This window comes from Natator depressus, chromosome 26, assembly GCF_965152275.1.
Source record: "Natator depressus isolate rNatDep1 chromosome 26, rNatDep2.hap1, whole genome shotgun sequence".
Taxonomy (NCBI): Eukaryota; Metazoa; Chordata; order Testudines; family Cheloniidae; genus Natator; species Natator depressus.
Window position 1 is genome coordinate 5,821,644 of NC_134259.1, and position 17,798 is coordinate 5,839,441.

At 48.4% G+C, this 17,798-nt stretch overlaps 1 protein-coding gene across 1 annotated transcript in view; it reads left to right on the forward strand.

Annotated features, from left to right (window-relative positions):
* Positions 1-13,811: 13,811 nt before the first annotated feature.
* The window catches only part of SLC39A14 (solute carrier family 39 member 14), a 28,632-nt gene continuing 24,645 nt past the window's right edge, over positions 13,812-17,798 (forward strand). The window contains exon 1 of the mRNA XM_074940344.1: positions 13,812-13,926. The gene's annotated coding sequence lies outside the window, so the exon portion shown is untranslated. The remainder of the gene's footprint in view (positions 13,927-17,798) is intronic.

The window sequence follows — 17,798 nt, forward strand, 5'->3', positions numbered from 1 at the left end:
TCCCATCTTAGTCTGTGCTTTGGATTAGAGAGTGTGAAAGTAACTAAATAAAAACTGCATTTGTTATATGTTCATTCCTTTTTTCACTGCCTCTCTGTAAATTTTTTTACAGACACCTATTCTGTGTAGTTTCTAGTGTACCACAACAGATTACAATCGACCAGAAAACTCCTGAATTATATGAAACCATATTGGTCGGTTTACGCCCAGGATTTACACAGCAGTCTGGGAAAAAGTTCCTTTGAAGTTGTCAGTTGATCAGTTCAGAAAGCCAGAAGCCCAAACGCAGATGACTAATGTCTCCAAATGTTGGTTTACAGAAGAACTAGATTTTGTGTGGTTTAAAAGGTGCTGAGGTTGTGAACTGATTCATTGTCTTCCATGAAGTAAGACTTCTAAAATATACCTTTAATTAGACCATTGGGTTGGCCACAGTCCATGGCTCAGTGGTAGTACATTTACGAGCTGTTGTATTAGTGACCAGGGGGCGTTTCCGGAACTGTTATTGATCTTTCTGGTAAACCAGTTCAAACAAACGGTTCATGTTCCAAAAAATGGCTGTTTCTGGAATGAACACCCTGCCAATGCAAAAGTATTGAATACTTGCCCTTTTCCTAATTTCCGAACCAAATCACTGGGTGTACTTGAAAAATCTGACTGTCTTCCAATAGCTCTTTTTGGGTTTTTTGAATGTAGCTTTGTGTGTGTTGCTGTGGTTTTTTTTTTTTTTTGTGCTTTACAAATATTGGTGCTTGTATGAAACCAAAGACAACCTATTTGCTGAGCCATGTCCAAAAAATCCCTTGCGACACCCTGGAATTTATTTGAAGCTTTTACAGTTTCTACTTCACTTTCCTTTTTTTTAATCTAATGCTTTAAAGAGCAGAATCTTACATTTTATTTGTTTTCGCAAATATGTGCTTAAAAGTTACTGGTTACTGTAAAAAAAATCTATTTTTTACTTCTTCCTCTTAAGGCTGGGATAGCTGTTCAAAGTACCAAAGTTTTCCAGTTGCCATGTAAGCATGCAGCATCCTCAGGAAAGATGATATTTGAGCTTTTCAACTATTTAGCATGTTTTTACTTGTATGCGAGGGGATGAGGCTAAAAAAACCTAGAATTTTAAAACTGTCTATGAATATGTTGAGATGCTGATCTAGAACTGACTCTTGGCTTGAAGATTTCTCTGTGAATTGATTGGAATTCATTTTGCAGTTGCATTTGCAAAGTTTCTGCATCTGTCCAATGGAATGACCCCTCTCAAGTTTGGGGGTAGATTAGACTCTTGTATCTGTTCCTGGTTTTGTAGCCTCTCTTCTCAGTTTTAATACCAAATGGTTGAAAAACTTTTGTATAAATGTGTAGTTCTGTTAAACACAGTAAAATTATAACGGAACTCTGTTAAACATCTTCTCTTTATTGTGTTGAAAATGTGTTTTGCATTGGACTGTACCAATTCTAAGTGGTGAGAACTCCAGTGAAATGCCAAAAATCTCCCATTAAAGAGACGGTTTGCTAGACTGGAGCAAATGGGGGAAGCCCAGGATATTAAAGCAGGCTCTCACCAGGCATGTATTTAGAAACAGACAAGTTCATCAGATTTAACAGGTATCTGAATGAAGAATGTAACCAGTGTGGTGGTGATCATCAGGAAGAGGAGCTGACGGTCTCCCAAATTGGTAAAGGGGGATGGGCGGTGTTATATGTAACTGCACCCAAGCAGGGTTTCATTTGATTGATTCATTCACTCAGTTTATTTCTTGACCTAACAGAACTGACTTTTTGCTTCCTCCAATCACTAATCTGGGTACAGGCGTGTAAGTCCCTGGTGGCCTTAAGTGAGGGTGAGATTATATACCCCTCAAAGTCTGAGGCTAAAGGAAGGATTAGGTTGATAAAAATTGACGTGAAAGACATGTAGGGTTATCCAGTCGTTATCTGTCTTTTTCCCCCTCCTTCCCCTCCATGCCACCCTTCAGCACAGGGTCTTCTCCTGTGCTTTGTGTAGCCATCTTGAAATAACGCTAGTGGCCGGCTTTCCACAGAGTTGGCTCTTGTCATTTTTGTGGGGGGATTTTTTTAAAGAGGCAAGCTGGCTCGTCGGAATGTTTGCACGCTGATTGAAAAAACTACATTTGATCCGTTTTTCCTGCTTGACTTATCTCTGTTACTTGATCTTGTCAGGGTGTAAACCCAAAGGGTCAAAACTGTGGTCCAGGTTTTGTGCATGAATGCACTGAGGGCCCATAAATGCTGCAGAAGGCATGAGTGCGATGTATCTGAGAAAAGGGACAGGACAGGGAGAAATCAGTAAGTTTGGTCTATGCCATTGTTCACCCTAAGTACGTGCCCTTAGCAGTGTTTCTCCCACACAGACTTATGTGCCCTATAAGTAAATGTTCAAATTTGTGAAAAGTGCCCTGGAAACCAATATCCCCCGTTTGGGGGATGGTCACTTGGGCATTGCCTATTTCCCCCACCCTGCCAAAGTCCCTGATCCCTGACCTGAGAGAACCACCTCTGGAGGGGAAAGGCGTTGAGTCTCCCTCCGTAGCCTGTTCCAATCCAGATTGCTAACGAGGAGGGCAATTTAGTGCCAACTGTCACAGCTCTTTTTGTGGTCTAGACCTCTCTCCACTACGAACTGGGTAGCCACTGAACTGTAGTTGGATGGTAACTACTACTAGTCAGTGCTGACGTGGATTAGAGTTGAACTGGTGGCCTAGAAAGGAGCCGTCCCTCTGAAGATAAACTGGTTTGAACAGGAATTTGACTAATGTAGAGTGACTTGCTTTAATGCTCTTGAACCTGAATGGGCCATGATTTGCAATTTCCAGTTAAGTTCTACTCGGAGCAAGAAGTGTGGGGCTCTCACTTTCATACAGGAGATTTTTCAGTTCCATTGAACGTTCTTTTCAAATCAGGCTTCCCCCCCTCACCCCTGACTGTCTTGCACATTGGTAATCATAGATCTTAGCTGGTTCTGCTGAGTGTTGAAACGAGTGGCGGCTTCGGACTGCCACTGAGACCCAGCGGTGCTGTGCTGGAGAACGGGCAAAGTGCAGGGAATCTATCCCACTATGAGGCTAAGGACTCTTAATTCCCCCGCACCCCTAAGACACTGGTTGAACAAATCATCGTTACAGTATCTGCAGGTGGCTGGAAGTTGGAACAAAACAGAGCTTCCTCTTTGCATTCAGGGTACTGCCTGACACCTAAGGCCTGCAGGTGTGCTTTTTGTGTATCTAATGCTGTATCTGCTATTGTGCAATAGTGGCTCCTCTCCCTTGATGGGATACAAGACATTCCCTGCGTTGCTGCAATTCCTCTTACACCAGATGCTAAGATGTAGCCTGGGGGCATTATTTTATATTGTAGCACCAGCGGTGTGCTAGGTCCTTTAGATAGAGATGAAGTCTGTGCTGAAGAGTTTACAATCTAGCTAGGTGATGTAGAAACAAAGCTGGGCGGGGTGTGTCTGTCAGTCAAAATCAAGGCAATGAGATGGTGATGCTAGACTCTGGTTCTGTTTTGCGGGGGGCTGTTGGCCTTGTACATGTGAATATCAGCCAGAATCCCTGTAAAACATCAGTTCCAGATTTAAAGGGGCCGAAGTTAGGGATTCTGTGCCCCTTGACTTTTGAACTCTGGATGCTTCATTTCACTACCTTAAATCCCCAGAGTTAGGCACACTGAATAAACGACCTGACTTCCAATGGTGCTGGGATCCTGTAGCTCCTAGTGATGGAAGCTGAGCGTGCTCAGCCCCTGGCAGAATTAGGCCACCTTTATTTAGGTGCTTAACTATGGAGCTGGGTGCCTAACTTGAATTTTTGGGCCATCATTTCTAATACACTAAAATAGGGGTCTGGGTTGATAAGGCGTTTGGCCTCTTTGTGGGTTATGTGGGGAAGGAGAGACTCGTGTCTGGCATTTCTCTGCCATCTGCAGACAGCCTCATGTTTGCTGGGCAACGATACCTGGGCTGCAGACAGGGCAACCTCAGTACCAGGATTACAAACCTATCAGAGGCCTTGAAACCTTTGTTTAAATATTAAACCGTATCAAGGTGTCCCGGGGTTGGACACAGCCAATGCCAGGGTTTAGTTGGCTCAGGCTGCCATGTTGGGAGGCTAGTGCTGCTGGTGTCACAGATGGTGCTTCCCAACACGGGAAGCTGGTGGCACCGGGTCTAAACACTGCTTCTAATGAAACTTGTCTCCAAAGGCAAGAGGGTCCTTGTCATGAGGGGCTGAGCAGAAAGACTGCAGCTCTCCTCAAAAGTAGGAGGCTGCAGGACAGCATGGGATGGACCACCCTAAGCAAGAAGTCAGTGTTTTCTCTCTGCCCCCTTCCAATCTCCAGAACTTGTGAATGCGTCACATACTTCATTTTCTTCCTTTGGTTAATAATTTACCTTCTGTCAACTATATTCTCCTAACGTGCTAGCGATAGCAGGTTTTATCCTGTTTTATTTTCCAGTCCCACCTCAGCCCATGTGGATTTTGGCTGCCTTTACCAAAACCTGGTTAAGAACAAACTAGTACTGGGCTGAAGAAAGGACGGGTTTGGTATCCCTGCACTCTGTGTGAGCAAAAACAACGAGGAGTCCGGTGGCACCTTGAAGACTAACAGATTCATTTGGGCATAAGCTTTTGTGGGTAAAAAAACCCACTTCTTCAGATGCATTCTTCCTGCAAGCAAATTGCATTCGTCTTACATCTGAAAAAGTGGGTTTTTTACCCACGAAAGCTTATGCCCAAATAAATCTGTTCGTCTTTAAGGTGCCACCGGACTCCTCGTTTTTGTGGATACACACTAACAGGGCTACCCCTCTGTTATTGGACACCATGCAAGGCTCTGTGTGAGCCATTGCCTTGGGCTCTCTCAATTCTTTGCAGATAGTTACATCCACATTGCAGTGAGCATTGCGTTCAGTTCCAGGGATTGTTTATATTTTTGCAGTGACTGATGAATCCACAGTTGTATTTTTGGGTAAGCTTTGGCACTCTCCAATTGCTTGGTTTTTAAGGCTGAGATTTGCTCAGATTAATAACTGTTCCCTGGTATGAAATACATTTGGGGAAAGGTGCATGGGAAGTAATCCAGCAAACAGCCCCACATCCGCTCTTCCATGAACATCAGATCTTTGGTGCAGGCACAAATCAGTTCTCTGGATGACAAGATGACCTCTTAGGGTACTTCCACTCAGCCAGCAGCAGCCCATGGCAGCATGCCTCCAAGCCTGGATTGACAGATTTGGGGGGCTTGCACTACAGTGCTAAAACAGATGAGTAAACAGCACTTCTAAATTGCAGCTCAGGCTCTGAAGCCCACCCCATTCGCTAGTCTTTGGAGCCCAGGCACCAGCCTGAACCTCAATGTCTGTGCAGCTGTTCTTAGCACAATAGCATAAGCCTGAGCAAGAAGTACTGTGGTCAGCACTCCGTGGGTGGGATCCGACCAAACACCTGCTCCGTGTTGTGCTCTGATCTGTGTATGTTACCACAGCTCTGCCATTGGGCCGACTAGCTCTGGATGCTGAAAAGTTCTCCCTTCTTCAACAAAAGTAGCATTGATGTATTTTGGCAAGATTCCATTCCTGCTTGTTAGCTGGAGGTATTTGCTTACACCTACTGTTTTGATAGCTCTCACTGTGACCTTTGACAGATAGTATGTTCCACTATTTGTGTAACCTTTTGATTTTTTTCACTTAATAGTTTTAATAACGCTGGGTGTGTTTCATAGAGTCCAAGGCCAGAATGCAGCCGTGTGATCATCTAGTTTGACCTCCTGTATAACACAGGCCATAGAACTTCCTCAGAATAATTCCTAGAGCAGATCCTTTTAAAAAAAACCATCCAAACTTGATTAAAATTTGTCAGTGATGGAGAATCTCTACAGCTGTTCATCTTCAGAGTACTCCGTCCACATCTGTTGAGCTCTGTGGTTGGTATTAATATTCCCCTGCTCCATTTTCATAGAATCATAGGCTGGAAGGGACCACCTACTCCTGCCCCCTGTACTAACGCAGGACCAAGTAAACCCAGACTATCCCTGACAGTTGTTTGTCTAACTTGTGCTCAGAATCCTCCAATGATGGGGATTCCACAACCTCCCTTGGAAGCCTAGTCTATCTGACTCTCAGGCTGATGTCAGAAGTAAGAGAAAATGGACATATATGCCTCGCTGCTAAATAAGGAAGCCCTCATTATTTCCCCCTGATTTTTTTTGACGTTTTTCATAAATTATAGGGGCAGCTTTTGCGTTTGATCAGAATCCAAAAGAGTCTCTGCTGTTGAGAGACATAAGATATCTTAACTGACCAAGTATTTGGCCAAAGAAAACAGTGAGAAATAAAAGAATTTAACAAAACTGCACTGGAAAGAAACAAAATATTTTAAAACTCTGTTTTCGTCTACAGCATGAACTTACCTTCCTGTTTCCCTGCAATAACCTCTGCAAGAGAGTCTGGAAACAGAAAATCAGAATGCACAGGAATATCCGTGAGCAGACCTAGCACTGCTTTCTAACTGAAGATGCATGCAATGGCGGTGTAGCCATATTGGTGATGTGTGTAACTTCAGTGAGCTGCTCACACATTGTAGTGTGGATGCCAGCTAGAGCCATGCAAGTGCTGCTGGTCTTCCAGTACCTTCCCACCATTGTCCCTGTGGGCCCCAGAAAGGACAGACAAGTTCTCCTCCACTAGGAGGAAAGAATTCATAGAGCCGCTTAGCTTACTGCGTCACTAAGGCTCATGGGATGTGGCCCCCACGTGTCTTAGTGCCACATACGAGTGAGTGCAGCTCCACTGATGACACGGCAGCCTGTGGGTAATTTGCGCTGTGGCTGCTGCCACGCAAATTAGGCCAACTGGAGGAATAACTCATGTATAGCTAACTCTGCGATGGAGACGCTATACGATGCCTTCACTGGGCACAGCTGTGCTAAACTGGACCAGACCGTGTTAGGCTCAATGTGCCCCAGAAAAATGTACTGTCTCAAGGCTGTTATAAGTCAGACAATACTTAATCCTGCCATGAGTGCAAGACCTTGTGAGGTCTCTTCCAGTCCTGTGATACTATTATCTACACTGGCCACATCAGCCAGGACAGTTTTATTGTCCTGCTCTTTAGAGGTCTCTGACATAGTTATAGCAGACGTTGGGTCCTGTTACAGCATACGAGTCCCCCTTTGCTTGGAATTACTGACTGACTTTGGAGGCTTTACAGCTAGCCTTGTTGAACTGTTCTGCATGGAATAAATCAGCTGGCATGTGGATTACAGCAGCAAAACCATTCAAGTAGGGCAGGAAGCTTCTGAAGTTCTAAATTGGCTTCTGCCCCCAATCTCGCTGAGCTGGGCAAGCAGCATCGGGATTCTGCCTGTGCTGAGCCCTAGGCACTGAAAGGAGAGCGGTTAACTCTCGGGAAGGAGGCCAGGTGCGAATGGAAGTGCACTCCCCCGCCTCTGAATGAGGGCTCTGTGTGTGAGTGCATGAAGACGTGCTGCTTTGTAAGAACGGCCATCCTGGGTCAGACCAAAGGTCCATCTAGCCCAGTATCCTGTCTTGACAGTGGCCAATGCCAGGTGCCCCAGAGGGAAAGAACAAAACAGGTCATCATCAAGTGATCCATCCCCTGTCGCCCTTTTCCGGCTTCTGGCAAACAGAAGCTAGGGACACCATCCCTGCCCATCCTGACTAATAGCTGTTGATGGACCTGTCCTCCATTAACTTATCTAGTTCTTTTTTGAACCCTGTTATAGTCTTTCACAACATCCTCTGGTAAGGAGTTCCACAGGTTGGCTTTGCCCAGACCCACTAGAAACAAACCCTGGTGTTTGGCTTCAGCTGCTATTCAGCCTCTCTCCAGTCTTAGTGCACTAGTGACTGTCCATTACTTTTCCTTGCTGTGCATAGTGTTGGCCCACGGCTATCGTGGAGAGAACCCTAATCTCCGCGCCTGTACAGACAAAGGTGAAAGTAAATCTGTGTTGTGCGCAAAGAGCAACGCGCTCACCCAGCGTTTTAATTTGAATCATGCCCTGCTGTAAAGTGGTAGATTTCCCCTTCAGACACGACCTGCTGCTTCTAGGGCCAAATCCAGGTCCTGGTTTTGCATCCCGTGAGTCAACACTTTTTCTTGCTGACGTGTTTCGAAGCCGCTTCCCACGGCCCAGCCTTGACCAAAGTCCCTGGGATTGGCCTCTTCAGTTTCTGCTGGAGGTGTTTTCTTAGCCACTCAGACTGCTTTGTCATCCTTCGGTCACTGGGCACATCCCCACCTGCTAGAAGCAGATTTTAAGATAGCAAGAGGTAGGGAAGCTGTGGGGCCAGCCCCAGGCCTTTGAAAAGCTTGGCTGGGGTTAAAAACCTTACTATATATTTTTTAAGCCAAACGATCCATTTTGGCAGGTTTCAGAGTAGCAGCCGTGTTAGTCTGTATTCACAAAAAGAACAGGAGTACCTGTAGCACCTTAGAGACTAACAAATTTATTTGAGCACAAGCTTTCAGCTCACGAAAGCTTATGCTCAGATAAATTTGTTAGTCTCTAAGGTGCCCTAAGTCCTCCTGTTCTTTTTGCGAATCCATTTTGGGAGGGATTTATTTATGGGGTGGCTTCTGGGCTTCGTAGGTTGAACTTGGTTCATGCTCTTCAGCTTTCCTCAGCAACGAGCAGGGCTTGACCCTTTCTAAAATGAAAGCTGAGGGTCTCACAATCACGTGAGTCCAGGAGAACACCAAATAGCATGAGACTTGCAATAAAATCAGTGGCACTGGCACAGCCTCTCAACCCAGTTAGGTTGTCTGGGTGCTTCGCTGCAGCTTTGCCAGTCTCGTTATCCTGGCTTCCTCAGAGTTCTGAGAGTTTCTGCCAAGGGGCATCATTTTATTGTTTCTATTTACAGTAGCTGCTGGAGGCCCCAATCAAAGATCAGTGCCCCAGCGTGCGAGGTGCTGCACAAACAAGTACAGAGATGGGCCGTAGCTCCAACTGCTCCAACTCGAGCCTTATTTTTGCAATAGCTGGAAGTAGCAAACTGTGCCCTAGTGCCAGCAGGCTGGTGTACCTTGCTGGGGTAGGGCAGGAGACTAGATTCACTCTTAGTGGAGGGAATGTTCTAAATAAACAGGATGTAGTTATAAACACTAGAGATTAAAGAATAGTAGCCATACTCCAGGGGCACTTGTCTATCACCTTTCTGTGTGTGTTTGGGAGGGTGTGGGGGGAGTGGGATCAGAGCACATGCATCTCCAGGGAAGCACAATCTGCAGCAATATAAACAATGCTCCCCGACCTCTTCCTTTCCTCCACCATGCTGTGCTCATCGGAGCATAGGGCAGAGCTGCCTGTGATAGCAGGGAGCTGCACTCAATCACCCAGGAAGTCCTTTCCAGGCCTGGGCCCTATGAAGCCCTCATTGAGTGAGCATGGCCCTCTCCCTGTCCTGTATATGCCTCCTGGCCACGCTGCTTATGTCGTGTCTGAGCTCCACTTTGTAAGCGACTTAGGGCGGGGGGCCTGTTGGTTTGAGGCACTGAGCCAGCCCACTGTGAGGTGCTAGCAGATAAATGACCATACAGGTGGGGAAAGAGCACAATTTCCTTTGGAAAGAGTTAGAGGAGGCCTGGCCTATGGCTTTTGTCTTCCCTGTAGCTTTTGTTCAGAGGGGCTGCCTTAGCCTGTGCAGGTAACAACACTAGGAGTCCCCTGGCCTGCTGTGCATGGCCTGGCTAATAGGGGGACACCCGTACCGTCTACTCACATCTGCCCCCTCTGACATTACCTGCTTCACATCCTCTGTCTCTAGATACCTCCCTGGCCCCCATCCTTGTGGTTTCCAAGTATTTATAATTATCTCAGTTCCCAGGGCTGCTGGCCTAATAACAGACTTCTTTTTATAAACCATCTTAATTGCTGCTTTAAGGGGACAAGGCCTGCTGTGTCCTTTCCCGGGACTGGGTTAAGCCCCTATCCCTGCAGCCTGGGAAAAACGCTGTCTTTTCAGCTTCAAGCTAGACAGCAACTGGGCCTTCTGCCTCCAAGGCCAGGAGTCTGCTCTGTAAGCTAATAAGTTGGGATAAGTGACCGACTCTTAGGTTAGGAATCAGAAATCTAGTACTGTAGTGCAGTGGTTCTCAACCAGGGGTTCGTGTGCCCCTGCGGGAACGCAGAGCTCTTCCAGGGGGGTACGTCAGCTCATCTGGATATTTGCCTAGTTTTACAACAGGCTACCCTAAAAGCCCTAGCGAAGTCAGTACCAACTAAAATTTTGTGCAGACAATGACTTGTTTATACTGCTCTGTATGCTGTACGCTGAAATGTAAATACGATATTTATATTCCAGTTGATTTTTTACAATTATAAGGTAAAAATGAGATAGTAAGCAAGTGTGCTGTTTTTAAGTGAGGTGAAACTTAGGGGTACACAAGATAAATCAGCCACCTGAAAGGGGTACAGTAGACTGGAAAGGTTGAGAGCCACTGCTGTAGTGTAACTGCTTTGTTATTTACGCTTGATACTCTGTGGGATGCTCGTACAAAGGGTGAGGAGCACTCGGAAAGAGAATCATGAAGTAGAAAACAGCCACCTCTGGTTTCTGCCTGCAGCAGCTTATTTCCCCCTTCCAGCAGCAGAAGGGATGCTGTCACTGGGGAAGGCTGTGGTTCTCTCTGGTATTGCCAGAACAGGCGTAGAAGGAGAATGGGTAGCTTATAAACTATTCATGTGTCCCAGATCCCATTTCTTACTGTTCAGGCCCTTTGATCCCATTAGCAACTCCGATGTGTAATCCTACACCTGCTCCAGGGCCGCACTTCCGGCTGGGTCCAAAGTAGGGGGGCCCCTTGCTGAGCAGTAGCAGAGCTTGGGGGCCAGCCTTTCCATTTGGAACAGAAATTGGTGATGTGGAGTCAGGAATTTTCTTAGTATGATTTGCTAATTTACAAAACATGCCCCGGTGCTCTATGCAAACTGCCTCTTAGCAACTCCCTGGTGCGGGAGCCTCAGACTAGCCCTGCTGCCCTGTCCCAAGAAGCAGCTACCCCAGGCTTCTGTCCCTGTCCAGAATTCAGACCAAACTCCACACTCCATACCTATTTTTCTTCTCCTACCTTGCACTGTTCCCCTAGGAAGCATCACGGCTCATCCACGGCACATGGCCTGGAGAGGTATAGCGACTCTGCAACATACGGGAATATTGGAAAGGTCTAACAGTCCAGACAAAGCAGAGTGCTTTAACCCACACAATTCCCCTAATGATCTTTGGATGCAATTGTCGCATGGCATCTTTGTGCTGTGGCATACCCTGCAACACAAGATGAGAGCACAAAATCTGGAGACAACCTGGAATTATTTACATTATTTATTATTTACATTGAATTGTGGGATTTCCTAGGCTTATCCCAGTTCTACCCGCAATCCCCAAAAGGACAGACACATTCTATCCCCTATACCCTGCAGAAGACACCCTACAACAGTGCGGTTTGCTGGGGCACTACGAACCATGGCCTGCATCCCCTAAAATCTTTGCATTTCCCACAATTGGGTGCAGTGCCAGTGTGGGTGCAGGGTATTACTGGAAGCACATGGAACTCAACTGCTCTTTTGCAACATGGCCAGTTGTGTTCTCTCGAAATTGACTCAATAGCAGTAACTCTGTGGTGAAGATGAACCCTTCAATGGTTGTTCTGGAAAGTTCCACTCGTTCTTTAATAGCCCTCGTCTGTGGAGCATGTCCCTCTGTGGGGCTTCGGGGAGCCAGGCTGCTGAAGATACTTTCTATTTAATGAGGCTTCAAACGGAAGCCTTGACAACTTGTGATCATTAAAAATCGCATGGCACATCTGCAAGAGTGTGGGTTTATTAATCCTGAGTGCTTGACGCCTTCTAGGTAGCTTGATTAACTGTTTTCTGCCTCCCAAAATTCTGCCAGCATTTCAGCTGGACACGGTGTTCTTTGCTGTCTTGCCTAAGCTGTTTCGTACTGTTATTGTGCCCTGTTGAAACTGCTGCTGTATCTCGGCCCCCAACTAGCTGCAGTGAGTCTCCTCGAAACACTTCTTAAAATGCTCTAGAAATGTAACTAGGGATGAGGCTAGAGGGGCAAGAGGAAAGGCTGCCAGAAAGACAGGCATTTAATGGCCTTTTCCCTCACAACTGACATGGCTAGTGCCCTGGCTGAGAATTCTTCCAGAGTACTCTCGGCTGGCTATAGTTCAACAATTGGCTCCAGCCCATGTGTGGTGTGCCGACTTGGTATCAGGCCCACAGACACCGTGTCCTCTCCTTGCCTTTGTTTTCACAATACGTAAACAGAAGTCTTAGCCGCTGCCGCCACCTCGATATTTCTCCACATACCAGCCACATTTAATGAGACAAAGACCGATACCCACGAGGCTGGTTATAAAGAACAGAAGATTTATTATCTCTGGTTTCTCAAAGACCCTGTTTTCCATTATCAAAGGGGTTGGTTAAGCTTGACCCATCTCTCTAAACGCTAAGATGACAGAGTTGCTGTGTCACTGCTGTGTAATTTACAACAGACAGTATAATTTGGGGAATGGGACGGGGGCTGCACATAACAGAAGGGTTTCTAAACCTCTTAAATAGGATTGCTCTGTGCTCATTTGCTGTAAGTGACCAGCCAGGCTTATGACCGAAAGGCTGTTGACCCGGTCACGTTCTATCTGACTTCCAGGGACAGACAAGCAGGTAGGCGAAGGTTTTGGTTTGTCACTATCAGCGCTGGTTCTGTCATGCCGAAGAGATGTCAAGAGGAAGAGATGCTAGACTCAGAGGATAGAGCCTCAGACGGGGCCTCAGGAGATCTGAATTCCATGCCCAGCTCTGCCACAGGCCTGCGCGATGACCTTGGGTAAATCAGTTTGCTGTGCTTCAGTTTCCCCATCTGTAAAAGGGGGACCTCCTTTGTAAAGTGCTACCAGGTCTGTGGGTGAAAAATGCTACAGAAAAGCCAGTTATTGTTGCAGATGGGGATGAAAAGGCCAGTGCTTGAGCATGACACCAAGGGCGGGGAGGTGGATGGTCTTTTGGTTAACGTGCAGGTCTGGGAACCCGGATGCTTGTTTCCTGTCTCTGCCCTTGACTTGTGTGTGACCTTGGGCCAGTCTCATCCCTTAGTTTCTCTCTGTCTAAATTGTGGATGAGGCCGCCTTGCTCCATGGGACTGTAACTGAATTCATTAGGTTTGTAAAGAGCTGTGAGGGCCTCACGGGGAAGGGGCTAGAGCAAGGCAAAGGGTCATTTGTATTCATTTATTATTTATGCTCTTGTCATGCACCCTGTTATTATGTTGTCATCCACCCTGAGCCTGTGATTCCAATCAGGCCCCACTCTGCATGGGAAAACTGCAGAGCCCTGCATTCCTGGGGCTGGGTGTGGGATGCATAAGTGTGTAGCGGGGTGTGTAGGGGTGCGTACACATGCAGACGCACAGGCAGATGTGCAAGTGTAGATCATAGTTTGAATGCACAGCTCCCCTCCTCCACCTACCCCTTATTTATTATTGGTAGTGCAGAAGCGCCGAGCAGCCCCAGGCAGGAACCAGGAGCTCACTGTGCTGGGCGCTGTACAAACGCAGAACAAAACGAGGGGCTCCCCCTACCGACCACCCCTCCTTCCCTCACCCCAGCACCTTCCCCTCCCCCTTCCACCGCCACTGCGGCCCAAGAGAGAGGCCGCCCCACCCGCGCCACGTGGTGCTCCTGGCTTCCGAATGGGCGTGGCTATGCTAATCGACGCGGGCCAGTGGCGAATGGCTGTGTGCAGGAGGCGGAGCCGTCCAGCTCACCCCCTGCTACGTAGCGTGCGCCGCCAGTGGCGTGCAGCCTGCGCGGGCCCGTGGGGAGCTGGGGACAGGCCGGGCTCGGGGCCGCGCTGACAGCGCCGCGCCGGCAGGTGAGGGTGAGGGTGAGGGTGAGGGTGAGGGTGAGGGTGAGGGTCGGGGTCGGGGTCGGGGCCGGGGCTCTGGGGGCTGCAGCTCGGGCGGTGAGGTCAGGGCCGCGTGGCTGGGGGTGGGGGAGAGTCAGGGCACTAGGGGGGTGCTGGGTCAAGGCACTGGGGGGGCTGGGCTGGGCTGGGCTCGGCTGGGTGGGGGGGGTCAGGGCACTAGGGGGGGCTGGGCCGAGGGGGGGGGTCAGGGCACTGGAGGGGGCGGCGGGGGGCGGGGTGGGGGGTCAGGGCACTGGGGGGGCTGGGCTGGGCTGGGCTGGGCTGGGTGGGGGGGGCACCTGAGGATCTGCAGGTCCTGGCCAGCAGCGCAGGGTGGGGCCGTAGGGCCTGTGGGTGAGTGTGTGGGGTTTAGGCTCCAGGAGAACTGGGGGTTGGCCGAGGGGGATGTGTGGACTGGGTGTGATGGTACAGCAGAGTTAGGATGCTCGTGCCCGGTTGCTGTGATGGGCGTTGGCTCTGGGTCCCAAGGCACCGAAGTGATACCAGGGCAGGTGCTGAGGGCACTAGGAATTGGGCGGTATCAGGGTGCCTGTGAGCGGGTGGGTCTGCCTGTGGGGCAAGCGGAGAAGGCCATTGCTATGGAGTATCTGGGGGTTTGACAGCAGGGAGCTGAGCACTGAAGGGCACTGGGTAGGTAGAGGGTGAAGAGAAGCCAGGGGAGGGGGAAAGAAAGTCTTTGTTGGGGGTGGGGAAGGGGATCTGCTGTTCCTTGGGAGTGGAAGAGGTAGTGGCATCTTTGAGAGGGTGTAACAAAGGCAGCGGACTTGGGGGACAGCTGATATTAAGGCCTGGGCGGGGGGCATGTAGGGAGCAGAGGTAATTTGTGGACATTCATTTGCCTAAAGGGGCACTGCAGGGCAGTCAGGTACACGCTTTGGGAGAGCAGAGAAACTGGTGGGCTGGTCACAGTGTGCACTTATGCCTAATGGGTGCCAGGAATAAATTCCCCCTGGAGGAGTGGATGCTGCTAGAAGCCAGATATTGCACTAGAGGGGCTGCTCTTCTCTTCTTATCCCAGAAGGTACCCTAGCTCCAGGTAATGCTGTAATTGTTGGCCAGGACTGCAGTCCTCACATAGAGTACATGTGCTACTCACAGCTCTGGGAGGGAGGCGGAGGGTCAGAACTCTTGGGTTCTATCGTGGTCCTGCTGTTGACTCCCTCTTTGGGCTTGTGTGAGTCACTTACTCTCTGCATCTCACAAAAGGAGATAGGGTTACTTTGCAGGTGGATTGAGAGCCGGTGGGTGGAATCTGCACAGCCTATTGGTAGAAATTTTTTAATCACGCAGACCCTTCCTTTGTGTTTAAATGTTTCCGTGTCACAACTTTCCCTGCCTTGCCACTTGGCCCTTGTGGCATTGGGCTGAGGCTGGAGAATGGGAAAAAGGGTTAGAAATAGAAGTGAAACTGGCTAATCCCTCATCTCTCCCTGAGCTGGGGGAAATGCAGAAGACCAACTAATAGCATAAATGCTGTGAGGTCAGTTTCGCTTTCACAGGTCCATCAGTTCAAATTACTAGGGTGTTACTAGTAGTGTGGACTTCTTGTTTGTTTTGTTTTCTTCTTTGAGCATGATTTTTAATCTGCTCTCCTCCCTTGTTTGTGAATTGCTGTGATATCTGTAGATGAAAAGCAATACACAAGGCAAAGGGCAGCTGGTATGCCATTCAGGCCTTGGCTTCTGCGGGGAGACTGCCAACAAGAGGGTTAATTATTGCCCCTGGTGGCAATGATTTTTGCTGTCTGGACACCTGCCTATGGGGAACTGGACTGAGACACACCATCCCATGCCACATAGGACTCTCCGTTTTGAAAGAGAAGGCACGTGGGCCAGATTTAGACAGCCAAGAACTGTTTAGATGAGCATGCCTATTCCCAGTAGGTGGTAACAGGGATACTGTTACAAGGCCAAATGCAGTACTGGTGTGAGCAGACACAATTCTGGTGAAGTTAGTGGAGTTGTTTCTGCTTGCACTCTTGGCCTGTTGTGCATGTGGTGTAAGACTGTGGCGTATTGCACACTTCTTTATGGTTGCAGTGAGCAAAACTGCGGGGAGAGAATGTGCTTTAGAGGGTTGAGAAACATGCCTGTAGCGAGAGAGGAGAGGGGAATGCATCCTTGCTGTAGTACCGGTGTTAGCATTATGCTTCCCTTTCCAGCCACGCTCTGGGAGGAGAAGTGGGGTTGAAAACATCAGTGTTGAAGGGCTCGAATAGTCTGGAGAAGTCTTAGCTTAAAGCATGAAGGGAGTGGTTAGGCATATGGAAAATGTGCCCTTTTGACCTTGTTTCAGTAAAAGCTGCAGTGACTTCTCCTGTCCCCTCTGCTGGAGGTTTCAAATGCCGTTCGTGTTGACACAGCAAGTGTCTTGTGCCGTTTCTGGAATGTGGCGTGGGTTATGAAGAGGGGTGATGCTGAGACATCCCAGGGCCTTTGTCAGAGGATTGTAAGCTGATGGGTGGCACCTTACTGGTGAGCAGGAAGGGGAAGGTAGCATGATGCTTACACCACCATATGCTCTTAACTCCTCCTAGTTTGCGTGTGTTTGAACAAACAATACACATGCTTGACAATAATAACTTTCTCACACCAGGGTATCTTCTTGCCCTGGGAAACATTGGTTCTCCCTCTAGCTGAAATTAACATGTTACTTCCAGGCTTGTGCTCAAGCATCACAATAATGTGTAATACTTTGCATTTCAGTTGCCCATTCAAAGAATTAGATACACTTTAAGGACTAGGGTCTACCCCTAGCTCTGCTCCTGACTCATTGTTTCCCTTGGGCAGGTCGTTTTCCTGCTCTGTAAGATGGGAGTAATGACTAATTCACAAGATCCTGGTTCTCAGTCCTCTACTCACTGTTTCCTCCTGACATTCAAACATCCTGGGGTTTGATAGCAGCAGAGCCAAAGGTGGGGAGAGAGACAAGGACGAAATATTGCTCTCTTCGATTCCAAATAGGTCAGACGTCGGCCCTGCGCTGCTTTTGACTGTGTCACTTTCCAGGTGTTGGGGCTGAGCCATCGGTGGGTGCTTGGGAGCTAGATCTGCCCTGATTGGGACTCAGGCCGCCCACCCCCTCTGTTTCAAAGTAATGCAGCAAATCTCTTCTCGAATGAAAACCCAGTGGACTTCACAGTTTTATCAAGAATGTTCCTGGTCAGAGGGCTCGGTGAGCTGACAGAGAGGCTAACTGGTGTTGAATCAAACAGAGGATACCTCAGAAGGTCAGTCTGTGGTGGAGGTGGAGAATTCATGAGATGGAACAGGCAGGATGCCAGCCAATCTAGCGGGGGATTTCTGAATGTGTGAGAAAGGGGGGGAGGTGGTGGTTTTCTGCGAGTTGTGTGAGGTGTCTCTTGTAACCATTGCACACGGGCAGCTGGACTGCTCCTGTTTCCAGCAAGCCCTGGAAATTCCTCCTCCGTTCAGAAAGGAGTGCTCCAGACCCGCAGCTTCTTTTCGTTCCAGGCTATTGCCCTGTACTGTTAGTCTCCCCTGTTCTCAGGCTTTCGTTGCCTTCCCTTCCGAGAGGGCCCCCTATCCTGTCCTGCCTCTTCTCTAAATGACACCGGGGGCTCCAAACAAATTAAGTCGTGAATAGGGGACAGGTAGGGCTTGATTCCTCCAAGCATAGGGAAATAAATCTTGAAAGACATCCTCCATGTGTTTCTTTAGCACCTTTCACTCAGCAGCAGCATGGGAGTAGATGTCTAGGGACACGCAGGATCTGCACCATAGAACTCTTCCTGCCTGCTGTGTCCTCACTTTTCCTGCATGCTCTGTACCACGTGTCCTGCATGCACCAGGGATGCT